This window comes from Gavialis gangeticus, unplaced genomic scaffold (genome assembly GCF_001723915.1).
Source record: "Gavialis gangeticus isolate Ggan-Ray unplaced genomic scaffold, GavGan_comp1, whole genome shotgun sequence".
Classification (NCBI taxonomy): Eukaryota; Metazoa; Chordata; order Crocodylia; family Gavialidae; genus Gavialis; species Gavialis gangeticus.
This window is the reverse complement of record NW_017729025.1, coordinates 18,336,581-18,343,677: the sequence shown is the minus strand read 5'-3', so window position 1 is coordinate 18,343,677 and position 7,097 is coordinate 18,336,581. Positions and strand designations below refer to the sequence as shown.

General features: G+C 43.0%; 1 long non-coding RNA gene across 1 annotated transcript in view; it reads right to left on the bottom strand.

The window, feature by feature from the left end:
- Nucleotides 1-518: 518 nt before the first annotated feature.
- The window catches only part of LOC109299433, an 11,921-nt gene continuing 5,342 nt past the window's right edge, over nt 519-7,097 (bottom strand). Inside the window, exons 2-4 of the long non-coding RNA XR_002097840.1 lie at nt 6,815-6,928; nt 2,162-2,260; nt 519-557 (exon numbers count right to left, since the gene is read on the bottom strand). This is a non-coding gene — a long non-coding RNA (uncharacterized LOC109299433). The remainder of the gene's footprint in view (nt 558-2,161; nt 2,261-6,814; nt 6,929-7,097) is intronic.

Sequence of the window (7,097 nt, the reverse complement as noted above, 5' to 3'; positions counted from 1 at the left end):
CTTAATTTATTTATGAGAATGGAATGAGATACCATATCAAAGGCCTTGCTAAAGTCCAAGAAAACGACATCCACTTCTACTCCTGTGTCTAAGCATTTTGTGACCCTGTCATAAAACAAAACCAGATTGGTCAGGCATGATCTACCTGCTACAAATCCATGCTGGTTGCCCTGCTGCATTATTTTTCCTGCTGGACACAAATATGATCCTTCATAATCTTTTCAAAGACTTTTCCAAGGATGGAGGTGAGCCTGACTGGCCTATAATTACTTGGATCCTCCTTCCTCCCCCTCTTGAAAATAGGGACCACATTAGCCCTTTTCCAGTCCTCCGGGACCTGACCCAAGTGCCACAAGCGCTCAAACAGCCGTGCCAGTGGTTCTGCTATGACACCGGCCAATTCCTTCAGTACCCTTGGATGCAGCTCATCCGGGCCTGCTGACTTGAATACATCTAATCCGTCCAAGTGCCTCTGCACCAAGTCAGCTTCTACAGTTGTTGGGCTGGTGTCCCTCTGATGCCCATCTACGAACCCATCAGGAGGCTTATCTTGAGCCCTGTTCAAGAACACTGAGGCAAAAAAACTCATTGAAGAGCTCAGCCTTGTTCTCCCGTCTGTCACTAATTGCTCCTCCTTGTTCAGTAGGGGTCCTCTGCTGCCCTGTGCCTTCCTTTTACTCCCTACCTACCTAAAAAGGTTGTTTTTAATTTGTATTGCCAGCCTCACCTAGTAGTTGCTTTGGCTTTTCTAATGGCCTCCCTGCAAGTGCGGGCCAAGTATACTCCTCCTTGGTAGCTTCCCCCTGCGTCCACCGCCTATATGCCTCTTTTTTTGCCCTTAGGCTCCCCTGGATTTCCCTGTTTAGCCTGCAATTTTTTTGGTTCCTTTCCCCCTTTTCCCTCATACTGGGATAGTCTGCCTCTGCGCCTGAAGGATCGCTTCCTTTAGGAACGACCACCCTTCCTGAACAACCCTCTCGCCAATACTCCTATCCTGCAGTGCATCATTGACTAAACTCCTGAGCACGCTGAAGTTAGCCTTCTTAAAGTCAAGCACTTCCACCCTACTAGTTATCTTACCCATCCTACACCGTATGATGAATTTGACTGATTGGTGGTCACTGTCCCCAAGGTGACCACGAATCTGCAGCTCCACTACCAGGTTCTGCCCCGTAGCCAACACCAGGTCCAGTAAGGCATTCCCCCTAGTGGGACCGTATACCTCCTGTGTTAGGTGAAGGTCCTGCACATAGGTTAAGAACCTACATGAGCAGTTGGATTTGGCTGACTGCTCCTCCTCTTGTTTAGTTTCACTAGAAAATATAGGTAAGATCCTTGTTGCTGCAAGTATCTCCTAATTTCATTTGGCTGCAGTAGCATTTCATGACTGCTGGTGACTCTACCTACATCCAATGCAGTTACACTCTTGGGCACCCTTACTGAGGATGGACCAAAGGACAGACCTAGAAAGGACATAGGCTCCTAAGGCAGGACTTGGGTGGGATTGAGGTGCCCAAATCCAAAACTGCAGTCCTGAAAACCTGCACTCAGCTGCTGCCTAACTTCAAAGGTGCCTAAACTCCAAAGGTACCTCAGTTGTTTTCTCCTTCTGGTTCCCAGGCATCTAAAGACACACTTGTCTGTGCCATAGTGCCCCAGTCATAACAGAAGTGAGCAGCTCAGCACTTACCTCAACCCTAAGCCAGTCTGGATCTAGAAACTAGATAGTCTTCCACCTACACAACACTATTCAGTCAAACAAGGGCTCACCCAGGACAATTAGGAGCCTCTAGGATTAGGTGCCATCTGTCAGCACTTAAATTCTGCCTGACTCCTTCTGCTTGAGCTGCAGTTTCCAGGCTAAATTTCTTCTACGAAGTCATCAGTTCCCAGAGTTCCTGCTCTAGTTCCCCTCTGCACCCGGAGACAACCCCTCCCCACTCACCCAGTATCCAGGTTGGAACAAATTGCCCCATGTGATACTGCTGCTCATCTGTAACTACCCTGAGTTTCTCATAGAGCATCACCTTTCTTCTTTTCATTCAGCTCCATCATGATATTCCTCATAGTCCACTGGCTATTCTCTTATCATTGGGATGTGGTTTTCAATACAGTCCTGTATTTCTTTAATTGTTTTCCCATTGCAAAATTCATCACTTACATCTTAGACAGTCCACAAGGAGGTCTGGGGCTGAGAGGCAATTATTTGACTTCCTGACTTACAATGAAATAGCCTGAAGCTTGATATTTTAGTCATAGCCTATGACAGCAGAAAACACAGATCTACTTGGAGCAATTCATAAAAGTGCCCAGATAAAAATGAAAAATCCTTCATTTACATGTGAAAATAAAATCTTGTGTCTTTGCTCAAGAAAGGAACATTTTTTTTTCTTATTTTTTATACAGTTCAAGTTAATAACAAAAATGTGTTCATGGTAACATTTTAAATTATCTTTTTTAATTTAGATGAAATAAGGCAGTTAATTAAGGGATAATGTTCATAGTGGTAGAGCATACCAAGCAATAAATGGTTTTTGCAGGTGATTAAGTACTAAGTCTTTTGATAATCATGCAAGAAGTTTATTGCTAGTGCATACTCTAGTCAATGAATATTATTCTTATATTTTAATTATACAAGATACGATGATGTAGGAAGCCACAAATCTGGAAAAGTTAAAAAGAAAAAAAGAAAGAGAAGTAAAAAGAGGAACACAGGTCTTATATGTAAGGTACAAGACTGGGGCTCCAGAACAGAGTTGCTTTGGAATTAGAGTTACTGTCCCAGGAGCATCTTGAACAGTTTGAATTTTGTTCTAAATTCTGAAGGACGATGAAGACACAAACTTTTCTCCCTCTCTCCCCGCAACAGGGATTCCGGCAAATTTTGGTCCAAAAACATATAAATGTTTTGTTTAGATAATAACAAAATACAAAGCACATATAGAAATTGTATTAAATTATCATACCCATAGTAAAATGTGACGAGGTGACCAAAATGAGCTGAAATGATTCATTTGGACACGTTACATCACATTTCATCAAAATGGGCACGGTCTCGTGTTAGCCTTTCATTCTGATAAAACTGTTCTCCCAACATTTTTTTCAGCCAGGTGCTATTTAATAGACTGCTTGTATAACCTTGTCAACTCACTTAATCCCTCTGTACCTTAGTATCAATTTATGCAACAGGAATAATATTTCCTTTCTCCTACCCTTTGTCCATCTTGCCTTGCTCTTGAGAGAAAAGCCTGTCTTGAATTACATCATTACACAGCACCTCCAGCAGGGCCTTCATCTTGGTGAGGACCCCGTCATAGGTACAAATAATGGTAATATTAGGGCTGAAATAGCCTTTGATGCCACTGTCTCATAATTTGTAACTTCAGCTGTGAAGTCACAATGGAGATATAGATCACATCAGCTATTATTTGAGATAATATTTAAAGTGCCAGATTTTGAAGAGCTCTGTGTATGCCTTTGTGACTGCACAGAAATGGCTGAAGAGCCTTTCCAAGTTACCTTTTCACAGACTTCTTTTGTTTTGAGATTGAGTTGTTTTTTTTTCTTCCCCCCCCCCCTTGAGTTCACATGGAATATAACTGACAACCAGCTAGGCTAAAAGTAGCAAAATGAAAAATAATGAGACTGGGGAGCGACAATAAGCACAGGGATTATGGCCTGAATGGAAGCACAGCACTGAACACTGAGAGGCAGAGAAAACTAGCTGTAATTTTGGATAATGCACTTAAATCATCTGCACATTGTTTAGCAGCCATTAAGGAAAAGGCAAACAAGGATTTGGAGTAGGTCAGTGAAGCTGTACAGATGTGCCCCCACTGCTCTCGCCTTCAGAATAACTTGGAACCTCATCTGGAAGAGTGGGAGCACATGTAATCATCAATTTGGGCTACATGCAATGTCTATTAAGGCCCCCGTTGTCTTTGGATCAAACCCACATGAGGACGTCGCTGAGATTAGAAGGGCAGATGGCAACCATAATCGCAGTGGGTTTCTATGGGACTGATCTGTAATGAAGGATTAGTTAAACTTGGCTTCTGTAGCTTACATTAAAAGGGGATGAGGGTGGGGGCAGAAGAGAGAGCCAGAGTCCTTCTGTGCCACAGAGGCACCCTGGCAGCAAACAATGAGAGAAATACAACTGTTTGCCTTGTCCCATCATTCTCTTTGAAACATAATGATTTGAAAAAAAGAAGGAAAATGTGAGTCCATCATGCAAACTCTCAGGTTGGAAACATGAAGAGAAGGTGCTGGTTTCTTTCCTAAAGCCTAATCCACACTACACCCAAGCCCTTCTGCAGCGACACAACCCTCTTCTCCACTGGCAGAGCTGTGCCACCTCTGCCAAGTGGAAAAAGGCTCCTGCCACCATCCAGCAAGCAGCCTGAAGGAGTGTGTGAAAACTCCTACCCCTCTGTCCTGCTTCCGTGGTCTGTTCAATACCTGTTGCCTTCCCAGGATGCACTTTGTGTTCTTGTGCCACACCTGCTGAGTGGAGCCATGAAGAGATGCATGAAAATGCAAAGGCATGAAATCACTATGGTGACTTGGCAGTTACAGACACTGTCTGCCCAGAGAAGTCTTAGCAAGATAAGTAAAGACCAGGGGTCAAAATTCACTCCCCCTTGCACAAAGCCAAGGCATTGAGAAGTCTGCAGAGCAGCTGGGAAGGCAACATTGTAGGTCCTTCCCACTACTACCAGGGATTTTGCTATTACAGATCCAAGGGTTCTCCAAAGACCAACCCATACTCACCACCAAAAGTAGCCTCATGAGTCAGCCCTGCATGTGAACACCAGGACCACAAGAAAGAGAGGTAGGTACAGGCCTCCCCTGTTACTAATCACCTGGCTGATACAAAGAGAAGCCTAGTCCAATAGATTTGGCACCTGTTCTCTGCAGCTTTCTGAACTTCAACCTGACAGGCTTTTCCTCCTAAAGATGGGGGGGAAAAACTATACAGAAAGTCAGTTCAAGAACATACATTAAAGGAACTAGAGATCAAAGGACAGGTCAGCTTCAAAGAACTTGGAGCTGGAGTCTGTTTGGATGCAGGTCTCTTGCATCCGCAAAATTGGGGGGGAAATTGGTGTGATTTCTGGTATGTCCAGTCCCAGGCTGAAATAGTGCATGGGTAGCCTATTTAATACTGCAGCTACCATTTGTGGAGGAAGACAGAGTGCCTTAAAAGCTGACTTTTTAGACTCCAAAAATGATTTGATCTGCAATTGGCTGGTGACTGGTAGTAGAAAGAGCCTATACCAGTTCACCTATCCTTAGACCTGATACACACTACAACACTTTTCCAGCAACACCTTGACTTGGTGTCCTTCGGCATTCTGCACTCAGGGTGTTACGACTGTGTGCCGCAAAGAAGTCCCATTTATCCTCTGAATCTACAGAAGCGCACACATTTCAGAAATTCAGGCTAACCATCCACCTATCTTCCAACAGTGACTTTGTAACATAGGGCATTCATACATGCTCTGGGGGCAGGGGAGGGCAGGGGAGCTTTAATTAGAGCACTTTAATTGAAGTGCCCAGAGTGTTTTGTGCATCAGCATCCCTGTGCTTAAAAGTGGCAGTGGGGGCACTTTAAGTAAAGTTCATTCGACGAGCTTTAAAGTGCCCCCAACACCATTTTTTAGCACGGGGATGCTGATACACGAGATGCTGGAGGCTGCCGGAGCGCGGTAATTGGTTTCACTTTACAGTTTGGGAACAACGAATTTCCCATACCCTATCCCACTTCTTCGGTACCTAAATGGGATCCTATTCCACCCTGTTCATGTCCCCAAAGCCATCAACATGCCTAGAACAGCAAGCAGGTGAAGGATGCATCTACTTTTAAAAAACAGTTAAGGCTGCTTTTTGTGAGTTAGTCTTCAGACTAAAGAAGTGGCATATTACAAAAAGAGGGATATAAGGGTTCTTGTAGGGAGCTGAGTGCAGTGGACATGTAAGTGCCTAATACGGCCTATTCTAGCCCATACAGGTTGAGTCTCGACTCACTTCAGTGTCACCTTTGTGTAGCAATTCAGGGGAATTATGCTTAGCACACATATATCCATATCTGGACCCATAGACCTCCCAATACACCCTTTTTAACAGAGGAAATCCTCATAAAACATACACTTACTGTATATTACATATTAAAGATGGGACCCTACACATCATCTCCACTCAGCACCCCTCCAGGCTCAGTTGAAGCCTGTGCATACCATGTTTATGATCCTAGAGAAAGGTTCATAATTTAACCTGGAGAGAAATGCACAAAAACCTTGTTTGTTTGTTTTTTGATTATTCGCATATGTGAGAGTTAACAGAAAATTGGCTAGGTAATACCTTCCTCTAAACAGAGTTATAATCTGGAAAAAAAATATTAAGAGCTCAGCATTTCACAAGTCCAACCAGACATGCCTCCAGCTATCCTTTTATTTTTCCGTCCACATTTTGAAATGCTACATTCAAGAAAATGTATTGCTTTTAAATCATGTATACATGCATGTTTATTAAGTCATTACCAGTGCCTGCAGTCCAGAAAATCATTGTGGACTGCAATATCACATGTGCATCGAGCAATTAGATGAATAAATTAACCCTGAAAAAATTCTGCTTGGGGTAGAAGAGAGAAAGGCACGCTGTGAAAGTTATAACAACACTCTGAATATCAAATTTGTTTTGTATTTGAATAAATGATGCCTGTGTAGTGCTCACAGGGAAAAAAAAGAACTAATGATTATGATTACCTGTATCTTAAATACCTGAACGACCATGGAGAAAACAGTGAACTCACTCTGTATTTCTCTTCCAAAGTGCATTCCTCCTTCAGTGTGATTTTCTATGCTGCAGTGTTCTTTCAATTATTTCTTCCCCTCTCTCCGGAAAGAAAATTGGCAGAAAAAGTTGCCTGCAGGATAGAAGAAGGGTATTTTTATCAGCCTATGACTAGATTAAAAATCCTTTATCTGAAATTCAGCAGAGGATTGGCCTAAATTAAATTCAATCTCCACTTTGCTTCCAGGCTGTGTAAAAAAGTATCTCATGAACTGGATTTTTTTTTTCCTTTTTTTCTCTCT